Below are 13,085 nucleotides of genomic sequence, written 5' to 3'. Positions count from 1 at the left end.
ATCAAGTTCTACTTTCCTCCCACTCACATCTTTCGAGAGAAACTCCTTCTCTAGAAACGATCCATTCTTAGCAACGAATGTCTTGCCTTTGGATCTGTGATAGAAGGTGTACCCAACTGACTCCTTTGGGTATCCTATGAAGACATATTTCTCCGATTTGGGTTTGAGCTTATCAGGATGAAACTTTTTCACATAAGCATCGCAACCCCAAACTTTAAGAAACGACAACTTTGGTTTCTTGCCAAACCACAGTTCATATGGTGTCGTCTCAACGGATTTAGATGGTGCCCTATTTAACGTGAATGCAGCTGTCTCTAATGCATAACCCCAAAACGATAGTGGTAAATCAGTAAGAGACATCATAGATTGCACCATATCCAATAAAGTACAGTTACAATGTTCGGACACACCATTACGCTGTGGTGTTCCAGGTGGCGTGAGTTGCGAAACTATTCCGCATTGTTTCAAATGAAGACCAAACTCGTAACTCAAATATTCTTCTCCACGATCAGATCGTAGAAACTTTATTTTCTTGTTACGATGATTTTCCACTTCACTCTAAAATTATATGAACTTTTCAAATGTTTCAGACTTCTGTTTCATTAAGAGATATACCCATACCTGCTCAAATCATCTGTGAAGGTCAGAAAATAATGATACCCGCTGCGAGCCTCAATATTCATCGGACCACATACATCAGTATGTATGATTTCCAACAAATATGTTGCTTGCTCCATTGTTCCGGAGAACGGCGTTTTAGTCATCTTGCCCAAGAGGCATGGTTCGCAAGCATCAAGTGATTCATAATCAAGTGATTCGCAAAGCCCATCGGCATGGAGTTTCTTCATGCGCTTTACACCAATATGACCTAAACGGCGGTGCCACAAATAAGTTGCACTATCATTATTAACTTTGCATTTTTTGGCTTCAATATTATGAATATATGTATCACTACGATCGAGATCCAACGAACCATTTTCATTGGGTGTATAACCATAGAAGGTTTTATTCATGTAAACAGAACAACAATTATTCTCTAACTTAAATGAATAACCGTATTGCAATAAACATGATCAAATCATATTCATGCTCAACGCAAACACCAAATAACACTTATTTAGGTTCAACACTAATCCCGAAAGTATAGGGAGTGTGCGATGATGATCGTATCAATCTTGGAACCACTTCCAACTCACATCGTCACTTCACCTTTAACTAGTCTCTGTTCATTCTGCAACCCCTGTTTCGAGTTACTAATCTCAGCAACTAAACTAGTATCAAATACCGAGGGGTTGCTATAAACACTAGTAAAGCATACAACAATAACATGTATATCCAATATACCTTTGTTCACTTTGCCATCTTTCTTATCCGTCAAGTATCTAGGGTAGTTCCGCTTCTAGTGACCAGTCCTTTTGCAGTATAAGCACTCAGTCTCAGGCTTAGGTCCAAATTTGGGTTTCTTCACTTGAGAAGCAACTTGCTTGTTGTTCTTCTTGAAGTTCCACTTCTTCCCTTTGCCCTTTTCTTGAAACTAGTGGTCTTGTCAACCATCAACACTTGAGTTTTTCTTTATTTCTACCTTCGTCGATTTCAGCATCACGAAGAGCTTGGGAATCGTTTCCGTTATCCCTTGCATATTATAGTTCATCACGAAGTTCTAGTAACTTGGTGATAGTGACTAGAGAAATCTACCAATCACTATCTTATCTGGAAGATTAACTCCCACTTGATTCAAGTGATTGTAGTACTCCGACATTCTGAGCACATGCTCACTGGCTGAGCAATTGTCCTCCATCTTGTAGGCAAAGTATTGTCAGAGGTCTCATACCTCTCGACACGGGCACGAGTATGAAATTCTAATTTCAACTCTTGGAACATCTCATATGCCCCGTTGCGTTTAAAAAAAACGTCTTTGAAGCCCCAATTCTAAGCCGTAAATCATGGTGCACTAAACTATCAAGTAGTCATCATATTGAGCTTGCCAAACATTCATAACGTCTGCAGTTGCTCCTGCAATCGGTCTGTCACCTAGTGGTGCATCAAGGACATAATTCTTCTGTGCAACAATGAGGATAATCCTCAGATCACGGATCCAATCCGTATCATTTCTACTAACATCTTTCAACTTAGTTTTCTCTAGGAACACATCAAAAACAAAACAGGGGAGCTAAACGTGAGCAATTGATCTACAACATAGATATGCTAATACTACCAGGACTAAGTTCATGATAAATTAAAGTTCAATTAATCATATTACTTAAGAACCCCCACTTAGATAGACATCCCTCTAATCATCTAAGTGATCACGTGATCCAAATCAACTAAACCATGTCCGATCATCACGTGAGATGGAGTAGTTTTCAATGGTGAACATCACTATGTTGATCATATCTACTATATGATTCACGCTCGACTTTTCGGTCTCAGTGTTCCGAGGCCATGTCTGCATATGCTAGGCTCGTCAAGTTTAACCTGAGTATTCTGCGTGTGCAAAACTGGCTTGCACCCGTTGTAGATGGACGTAGAGCTTATCACACCCGATCATCACGTGGTGTCTGGGCACGACGAAATTTGGCAACGGTGCATACTCAGGGAGAACACTTTTATCTTGAAAATTAGTGAGAGATCATCTTATAATGCTACCGTCAATCAAAGAAAAATAAGATGCATAAAACATAAACATCACATGCAATCAATATAAGTGATATGATATGGCCATCATCATCTTGTGCTTGTGATCTCCATCTCCGAAGCACCGTCATGATCACCATCGTCACCGGCGCGACACCTTGATCTCCATCGTAGCATCGTTGTCGTCTCGCCAAATATTGTTTCTACGACTATCGCTACCGCTTAGTGATAAAGTAAAGCAATTACAGGGCGATTGCATTGCATACAATAAAGCGACAACCATATGGCTCCTGCCAGTTGCCGATAACTCGGTTACAAAACATGATCATCTCATACAATAAAATTTAGCATCATGCCTTGACCATATCACATCACAACATGCCCTGCAAAAACAAGTTAGACGTCCTCTACTTTGTTGTTGCAAGTTTTACGTGGCTACTACGGGCTGATCAAGAACCGTTCTTACCTACGCATCAAAACCACAACGATAGTTCGTCAAGTTAGTGTTGTTTTAACCTTCCCAAGGACCAGGCGTAGCCACACTCGGTTCAACTAAAGTTGGAGAAACTGACACCCGCTAGTCACCCATGTGCAAAGCACGACGGTAAAACCAGTCTCGCGTAAGCGTACGCGTAATGTCGGTCCGGGCCGCTTCAATCAACAATATCGCCGAACCAAAGTGTGACATGCTGGTAAGCAGTATGACTTGTATCGCCCACAACTCACTTGTGTTCTACTCGTGCATATAACATCTACGCATAAAACCTGGCTCGGATACCACTATTGGAGAACATAGTAATTTCAAAAAAATTCCCACGCACACGCAAGATCATGGTGATGCATAGCAACGAGAGGGGAGAGTGTGTCCACGTACCCTTGTAGACCAAAAGCGGAAGCGTTAGCACAACGCGGTTGATGTAGTCGTACGTCTTCACGATCCAACCGATCAAGTACCGAACGCACGACACCTCTGAGTTCAGCACACGTTCAACTCGATGGCGTCCCTCGAACTCCGATCCAGCCGAGCTTTGAGGGAGAGTTCCATCAGCACGACGGCGTGGTGACGATGATGATGTTCTACTGACACATGGCTTCGCCTAAGCACCGCTACGATATAACCGAGGTGGATTATGGTGGAGGGGGGCACCGCACACGGCTAAGAGATCCAAGGGATCAATTGTTGTGTCTCTAGGGGGTGCCTCCCTCCCCGTATATAAAGGAGTGGAGGAGGGGGAGGGGGCGGCCACCCTTGGCGCGCCCCATGAGGAGTCCTACTCCCACCGGGAGTAGGACTCCCCCTTCCATGTTGGAGTAGGAGAGGAGAGGGAAGGAGAGACAGGGGAAAGGAATGTTGGGGAACGTAGCAATAATTCAAAATTTTCCTACGTGTCACCAAGATCAATCTAGGAGATGCTAGCAACTAGAGAGAGGGAGTGCATCTTCATACCCTTGAAGATCGCTAAGCGGAAGCGTTACAAGAACGCGGTTGATGGAGTCATACTCGCGGCGATTCAAATCGCGGAAGATCCGATCTAGCGCCGAACGGACGGCGCCTCCGCGTTCAACACACGTACAGCCCGGGGACGTCTCCTCCTTCTTGATCCAGCAAGGGGAGAGGAGAAGTTGAGGGAGAACTCCTGCAGCACAACGGCATGGTGGCAATGGAGCTTGTGGTTCTCCGGCAGGGCTTCGCCAAGCACTACGAAGGAGGAGGGGGTGTATGAGGAGGAAGGGGGCTGCGCCAAGCGAAGGGTATGGCTATCCTCCCACCCCCTCACTATATATAGGGGGAAGGGGAGAGGGGGCCGGCCCCTCTAGATGGATCCAGAGAAGGAGGCGGCGGCCAGGGGAAACCCTAGATGGGTTTGGGCGCCCCCACCCCCCTAGGAAACTTGCCCCCCAAGCCGGGAGGGGCGGCTGCCCTAGGGCTGGTGCCCCCACCTCTCCTGGTTACGTGAGAGGGGTCGGGAGGGACGCACAGCCCCTTAGTGGGCTGGTTTGCCCCTTCCCCTTGGCCCATAAGGCCCCCCAACGCTTGCCGGGGCCTCCGAAACCCCTTTCGGACATGCTGGCCATAGCCTGGTACCCTCGAAACAATTCCGGACTCCAATACCCTTCGTCCAATATACCGATCTTCACCTACGGACCATTCCGGAGCTCCTCATCATGTCCGAGATCTCATCCGGGACTCCAAACAACCTTCGGTAACCACATACTATTTCCCATAACAACTCTAGCGTCACCGAACCTTAAGTGTGTAGACCCTACGGGTTCGGGAACCAGGCAGACATGACCGAGACGTTCTCCGGCCAATAACCAACAGCGGGATCTGGATACCCATGTTGGCTCCCACATGTTCCACGATGATCTCATCGGATGAACCACGATGTCAGGGATTCAATCAATCCCGTATACAATTCCCTTTGTCTATAGGTATGTTACTTGCCTGAGATTCGATCGTCGGTATCCCTATACCTTGTTCAATCTCGTTACCGGCAAGTCTCTTTACTCGTTTCGTAACGCATGATCCCGTGGCTAACTCATTAGTCACACTGAGCACATTATGATGATGCATTACCGAGTGGGCCCAGAGATACCTCTCCATCATACGGAGTGACAAATCCCAGTCTCGATTCGTGCCAACCCAACAGACACTTTCGGAGATACCTGTAGTGCACCATTATAGCCACCCAGTTACGTTGTGATGTTTGGTACACCCAAAGCATTCCTACGGTATCCGGGAGTTGCACAATCTCATGGTCTAAGGAAATGATACTTGACATTAGAAAAGCTCTTAGGAAACGAACTACACGATCTTGTGCTATGCTTAGGATTGGGTCTTCTCCATCACATCATTCTCCTAATGATGTGATCCCGTTATCAATGACATCCAATGTCCATGGTCAGGAAACCATAACCATCTATTGATCAACGAGCTAGTCAACTAGAGGGTTACTAGGGACATGTTGTGGTCTATGTATTCACACATGTATTACGGTTTCCAGTTAATACAATTATAGCATGAACAATAGACAATTATCATGAACAAGGAAATACAATAATAACCATTTTATTATTGCCTCTAGGGCATATTTCCAACAGTCTCCCACTTGCACTAGAGTCAATAATCTAGTTCACATCACTATGTGATTGTAATGAATCCAACACCCATGGGGTTTGTTCGTATCTCGCTTGTGAGAGAGGTTATTAGTCAACGGGTCTGAACCTTTCAGATCCGTGTGTGCTTTACAAATCTCTATGTCATCTTGTAGATGCAGCTACCACGCGCTACTTGGAGCTATTCCAAATAACTGCTCTACTATACGAATCCGGTTCACTACTCAGAGTCATCCGGATTAGTGTCAAAGTTTGCATTGACGTAACCCTTTACGACGAACTCCTTTTCCACCTCCATAATCGAGAAAATTCCTTAGTCCACTAGATACTAAGGATAAGTTCGACTGCTATCACGTGATCCATTCCTGGATCACTATTATACCCCTTGACTAACTCATGGCAAGGCACACTTCAGGTGCGGTACACAGCATAGCATACTGTAGAGCCTACGTCTAAAGCATAGGGGACAACCTTCGTCCTTTCTCTCTCTTCTGCCGTGGTCAGGTCTTGAGTCTTACTCAATACTCACACCTTGTAACACAGCCAAGAACTCCTTCTTTGCTGATCTATTTTGAACTCCTTCAAAATCTTGTCACGGTATTTATTCATTTGAAAGTACTATTAAGCGTTTTTTATCTATCCGTATAGATCTTGATGCTCAATGTTCAAGTAGCTTAATCTAGGTTTTCCATTGAAAAACACTTTTCAAATAACCCTGTATGCTTTCCAGAAATTCTACATCATTTCTGATCAACAATATGTTAACAACATATACTCATCAAAAATTCTATAGTGCTCCCACACACTTCTTTGGAAATACAAGTTTCTCATAAACTTTGTAAAAACCCAAAATCTTTGATCATCTAATCAAAGCGTACATTCCAACTCTGAGATGCTTACTCCAGTCCTTAGAAGGATTGCTGGAGCTTTGCATACTTGTTAGCATCTTTCAGGATTGACAAAATCTTCTGGTTGTATCACATACTACCTTTCCTCAAGAAAATCGTCGAGGAAACAATGTTTTGACATCCTATCTGCAAGATTTCATAAATAATGCAGTAACTGCTAATATAATTTCAACAGACTCTTAGCATCGCTATGAATGAGAATGCCTCATCGCAGTCAACTCCTTGAACTTGTCGGAAAACATCTTAACGACAAGTCGAGCTTTCTTGATGGTGACACTTACCATCATTGTCTGCCTTCCTTTTAAAATCCATCTGCACCCAACAGCCTTACGACCATCAAGTAGTTCTTCCAAAGTCTATACTTTGTTTTTATACATGGATCCTCTCTCGGATTTTATGGCCTCGAGCCATTTGTCGGAATCCGGGCCCACCATCGCTTCTCCATAGCTCGTAGGTTCATTGTTGTCTAGCAACATGACTTCCAAGACATGATTATGTACCACTCTGAAGTAGTACGCATCCTTGTCGACCTACAAGGTTTGATAGTGACTTGATCCGAAGTTTCATGATCACTATCATAAGCTTCCACTTCAATTGGTGTAGGTGCCACAGGAACAACTTCCTGTGCCCTGCTACACACTAGTTGAAGTCATGGTTCAATAACCTCATCAAGTCTCCACCATCCTCCCACTCAATTCTTTCGAGCGAAACTTTTCCTCGAGAAAGGACCCGTTTCTAGAAACAATCACTTTTGCTTCCAGATCTGAAATAGGAGGTATACCCAACTGTTTTGGGTATTCTATGAAGATGCATTTATCCGCTTTGGGTTCGAGCTTATCAGCCTGAAACTTTTTCACATAAGCGTCGCAGCCCCAAACTTTTAAGAAACGACAGCTTAGGTTTCTCTAAACCATAGTTCATACGGTGTCATCTCAACGGAATTGCGTGGTGCCCTATTTAAAGTGAATGCGGTTGTCTCTAATGCCTAACCCATAAACGATATGTAATTCGATAAGAGACATCATGGTATGCACCATATCCAATAGGGTGCAGTTATGATGTTCAGACACACCATCACACTATGGTGTTCCAGGCGGTATTAGTTGTGAAACAATTTCCACAATGTCTTAATTGTGTGCCAAACTCGTAACTCGGATATTCATCTCTATGATCATATCACATACATTTTATCCTCTTGTCACGACGATCTTCAACTTCACTCTGAAATTACTTGAACCTTTCAATAATTCAGACTTGTGTTTCATCGAGTAAATATACTCAGCATCTACTCAAATCATCTGTGAAGTAAGAACATAACGATATCCACTGCATGCCTCATCACTCATTGGACTGCACACATCAAAATGTATTACTTCCAACAAGTTGCTTTCTTGTTCCATCTTACTGAAAACGAGGCCTTTCAGTCATCTTGCCCATGTGGTATGATTTGCATGTCCCAAGTGATTCAAAATCAAGTGAGTCCAAACGATCCATCTGTATGGAGTTTCTTCATGCATATCTACCAATAGACATGGTTCGCATGTCTCAATCTTTTCAGAAACGAGTGAGTCCAAAGATCCATCAACATGGAGCTTCTTCATGCGTTTTATACCAATATGACTCAAATGGCAGTGCCACAAGTATGCGGTACTATCATTACTATCTTATATCTTTTGGCATGAACATGTGTATCACTATGATCGAGATTCAATAAACCATTCATTTTAGGTGCAAGACCATTGAAGGTATTATTCAAATAGACAGAGTAACCATTATTCTCCTTAAATGAACAACCGTATTGCGATAAACATAATCCAATCATGTCTATGCTAAACGCAAACACCAAATAACAATTATTTAGGTTTAATACCAATCCCGATGGTAGAGGGAGCGTACGATGTTTGATTACATCAACCTTGGAAACACTTCCAACACATATCGTCATCTCACCTTTAGCTAGTCTCCGTTTATTCCGTAGCCTTTTATTTTGAGTTACCAACACTTAGCAACCGAATCGGTATCTAATACCCTGGTGCTACTAGGAGTACTAGTAAACTACACATTAATATAATGTATATCCAATATACTTCTGTCGACCTTGCCTGCCTTCTCATCTACCAAGTATCTAGGGTAGTTCTGCTTCAGTGACCGTTCCCCTTCTAATAATAATCAACATTTAAAACTTATCAAATGAGTCCAAGAAAATGTTCCTATTATTCGGTGAAAATATTGGTAAGAGGTAAAATCCAAACCAATGTTTTCGGAATCACATAAATATTTATTTTGGGCCTTTTGAATTAAATCAATGACATATTTGAGTTGAATTTATTTCTGTTATATAAGAAATAAAGTTCAAATATTTTTGTAAGTTGCTTGTGACCTTGGACTAGTTTCTGAGCTCACATAACAATTTACAGAAAGTTCAAAAAATGATTTGATGTTTTAAAATCAAATCAAAACTAAATGCAAAGAAATAGAAAACTAAAATAAAAATAAAAGAGAGAGAGAGAGAGAAGGACTACCTGGCCATCTACCTGTAGCCGGCCCAGCTCACTGGCCCAGCCCACCTGGCGCCTCCTGTCGTCTTCCTCCTGCCAGTAGGAGCAGCTGCGTGCTCGCACGCGCGCGGCCGAGGAGGCCAGCTCCTCCCTGCCTACCTGCCCCCTCCCCGACGCGTCTGGACGACGCCACGCGCCACCCCGGTCCCTCTCGCCTCTTCCCCGTGTCATCCCCGCCTCTGCCGCTCTCTCTCCCGAAACCGAACGTAGCCATCGCCACCGACGAGCTCCACCACGGCCACAGCTATCTCCGAGCCTCTCCGACGCGCCCCCGAGCTCCGCCGTGACGTCCCCGTCCTCTTCGCCGAGCCACATGACGCCGGAGCGCCCCGCAGCGCCGCTATCGCTGTTGTCTTCTTCCTCTGCTCCGAGCGCCGCCCCGTTCGATTCGTCACCGTCCGGGTTTCCCCGACCTCTCCGACGACGCCATAGAATTCACTGTGAGCTCCTGTTGCTTCCCCCTCGCTCTCCCCCTCCGTTCTCGTCCCCTAGCCCCGTCTTCCGACCGAGCCCGAGAGCTCACCGCCGCCGGCCATGGCACTGCCGTAGCTAGAGCGCATCCACGACGCATTCGAGCCCACCCCCGTGCTCAGCGAGTCCGCAGGACTCCGTAGCAACCCGCAGCTCGTCCTCCCGTGCACCAAAACGCTGTGTCCGAGCGTGCCCGTACTCCGGCCGCCGCGGAAGTGCTCGCCGCTGTCACCTCTGGCCATCCTAGCTGCTGCTGCTACCACCACTAGATGCGCGGGAGCGCCAGCAATTCGCAGGAGCAAACCCCGCCTCAAACCGTGGGCTGTAGCGATATCCCGGCGATCTCCGCCGCGCGAAATGGTCATCGCCGGCGAAACTCCGGCGACTGATGACGTGGCTCGTCATTAGCCACTAATGACCCAGCTAAACCACCCCTAGAGCCAATGCCATGTGGGCCCCGGTGCCTAAACTAATTAGTTTTATTTCTCTTTTAGATTAGCACTAACCACAGTGGGCCCGCCTGTCAACGTTGACTTGGGCACGTCAGCTTTGACCGGGTCCCACATGTCAGCCTCTGTAGCTGACTCTGTGTCACTGACCAGTAGGTCCCACTGGTCAGGTTTGACCTGGACCAGCCGCTGTTGACTTGCTGACGTCATCCTGACGCAATGCTGATGCATTAATTTAATTACTGGAATTATGTTTATACAGGAAATTTCAGAAAATACCACAAACTTCAAAAAATCATAGAAAATAATCTATAGCTCAGAATGAAAAGATTTATATATGAAAAATGATCAGAAAAATTCAATCTATCCATCTGTACTAGTTTCATGCATGACAAACCAACCTAAACCTGCTGTATAGATGAAAACACATAAAGGGCATTTAAAATGCTTAAGTTTGGAGTTGCATTTGAATCCTTGATTCAAATGAGCTCCATTGAACTTGTTGCTGTTTGCATTAGCACAAACAACATCACATATACATGCCATGTTCATGCATCATATTGTGCATTGCATTGATTGTGTTTATTCTCTGTTTGCCGGTGTTGTTCCCCCTCGGTAGACGTTGTTCCGACGCTGTGATCGTTGACACTGATGAAGACCAAATGCTATCTTCAGAAGTGCCAGGCAAGAAAAAACCCCTTGTTCATTCCAATACAAACCCACTCTCTCGCTCTGCTCTATTTTACTGCATTAGGACAACAACGATGCAACGGTTTCATGCTGCGGTAGTTGAACCCCTTATCCTCAGCATGACCTGTCATTGCCACAGTAAATAGATGAAACCCACTAGCATGAGTAGGAGTTGTTTGAGCCCTGATGTGCCTACTCATTCCTGCTTGTTTGTCATGCCTGCTACTGCTTAGAGTTGAGTCAGGTCTGATTCATCGGGGATGAATCGGAGGTGTGTGAACATGTCCTACTGTTGAGAGCTAAGTGTGTGAACACGATTTGGTAAAGGTAGCGGTGAGAGGCCATGTAGGAGTACATGGTGGGTTGTCTCATTGAAGCCGTCCTCAGGAACTGAGTTCTGTGTTTGTGATCCATGAAACAGTTACTACCACGCATTGGGCCTGAAACCAATGGACCCTATCGGCTTCTTAATCACCCTTGTCCTCTGTCCAGGAGTTGCAAGTAGTTTCTGGTGTTTGTAGTAAGCTGGAGGCCGTGGACAGCGCTGACCCGAGGGGTGGGCTGTGATGCGGTAGGCTCGTGGCACGGTGTACCGGGCGCCCGTTTGGTGTCTCGGGAACCCTGCACACATCGTTCGGGGCCGTATGTGGAAACCTTGGCCGGACTCCCTGCGGATGGAACCTGAATAGGCGATAAACCTGGACTAGAGACTTGAGTGTTTAGGTAGGCTGTGCCCGACACCCTCGCTGGGCTTCCGCTTGAAGGTTGCCGAGTACATGCTGTGTAAACGACGGTAAGTGGTGAGAGCGTGTGTGACGAAGTACACCCCTGCAGGGTTAATATGATCTATTCGAATAGTCGTGTCCGCGGAAATGGACTTCTGGGTTACCTATAACAGTTCATAGACAAGTGAAAGTGGATACTCTAAAATACGCAAGATAAGCGTGAGTGCTATGGATGGCGTTCTCGTAGGGAGTCGGGAGCGGATCCATAGTGGTGTATTGAAATGGTGAATATGTGGACTCGTGTGCGCCACCTCAAAAGAGTTACTTGCAGTTGTAGTTTAGGGTAGCCACCGAGTCAAAGCTGGCTTGCTGCAGTTAAACTCCACCACCCCTCTTTAATACTGATGCATATGTAGATAGTTCTGATGTAAGTCTTGCTGGGTACATTTGTACTCACGTTTGCCTATTTTATGTTTTGCAGAGAGACGTCAGTCTCGCTAGTAGTCCCGTGTGGACTTCGACGTTTAGCTTGATACCTCAGCTACGATCTTGTGCCCTCGGCAGGATCTAGTAAATAGTCAGGCTTCTCAGCCTTTTTCATTTGTAGATGTCTGTACTCAGACATGTTAAGCTTCCGCATGTGTTTGACTTGTATGCTCTGAATGTTGGGTCATGAGACCTATGTTTGTAATATCTCGCTCCTCGGAGCCTAATGAATAAATACTTGAGTCGTAGAGTTATGTTGTGATGCCATGTTGTATTTACACATATCGAGCATATTGTGTGTATGATTGAAATGCTTGGTATGTGTGGGATCCGACAACCTAGTTGTTTATCCTTGGTAGCCTCTCTTATGGGGAAATGTAGTCTTGTGCTTCCATGAGCCATAGTAGTCCCCTACAGCCCGGTTCACCGGAGTCCTGCTAGCCCAGCACTACTTCTCCGGAACACTTGACTGGCCGGCATGTGTTTCACTTCGCTCCTATGTCTGTCCCTTCATAGAAATGTCACGCGGTGACATCCGGAGTCCTGCCTAGCCTGCTACAGCCCGGGTTCCCGGAGTCCTGTTAGGCCAGTGCTACAGCCCGGATTCACACTCTGCTGACCGACATGCTCGATGTTGATTCATGTATGCCTGTCCCCGTAAGTTAGTGCCACTTTGGGTTCACGACTAGCCATGTCGGCCCGGGTTCTCTATCATATGGATGCTAGCGACACTATCATATACGTGAGCCAAAAGACGCAAACGGTCCCGGGCCATGGTAAGGCGACACCCGTGGGAATACCGTGCGTGAGGCCGCAAAGTGATATGAGGTGTTACAGGCTAGATCGGTGTGACTTAGAATCGGGGTCCTGACACAGAAGCACTTAGTCTCGGGTTTGGGTTCAACCTTGGGTTTCTTCACTAGAGCAGCAACTGATTTGCTGTTTCATGAAGTATCCCTTCTTTCCCTTGCCCTTCTTGAAACTAGTGGTTTTACTAACCATCAACAATTGATGCTCCTACTTGATTTCTACTTTCGTGGTGTCAAA

Source organism: Triticum aestivum, chromosome 6D (genome assembly GCF_018294505.1).
Source record: "Triticum aestivum cultivar Chinese Spring chromosome 6D, IWGSC CS RefSeq v2.1, whole genome shotgun sequence".
In the NCBI taxonomy this organism is placed as follows: domain Eukaryota; kingdom Viridiplantae; phylum Streptophyta; class Magnoliopsida; order Poales; family Poaceae; genus Triticum; species Triticum aestivum.
This window is presented reverse-complemented; position numbering follows the sequence as displayed.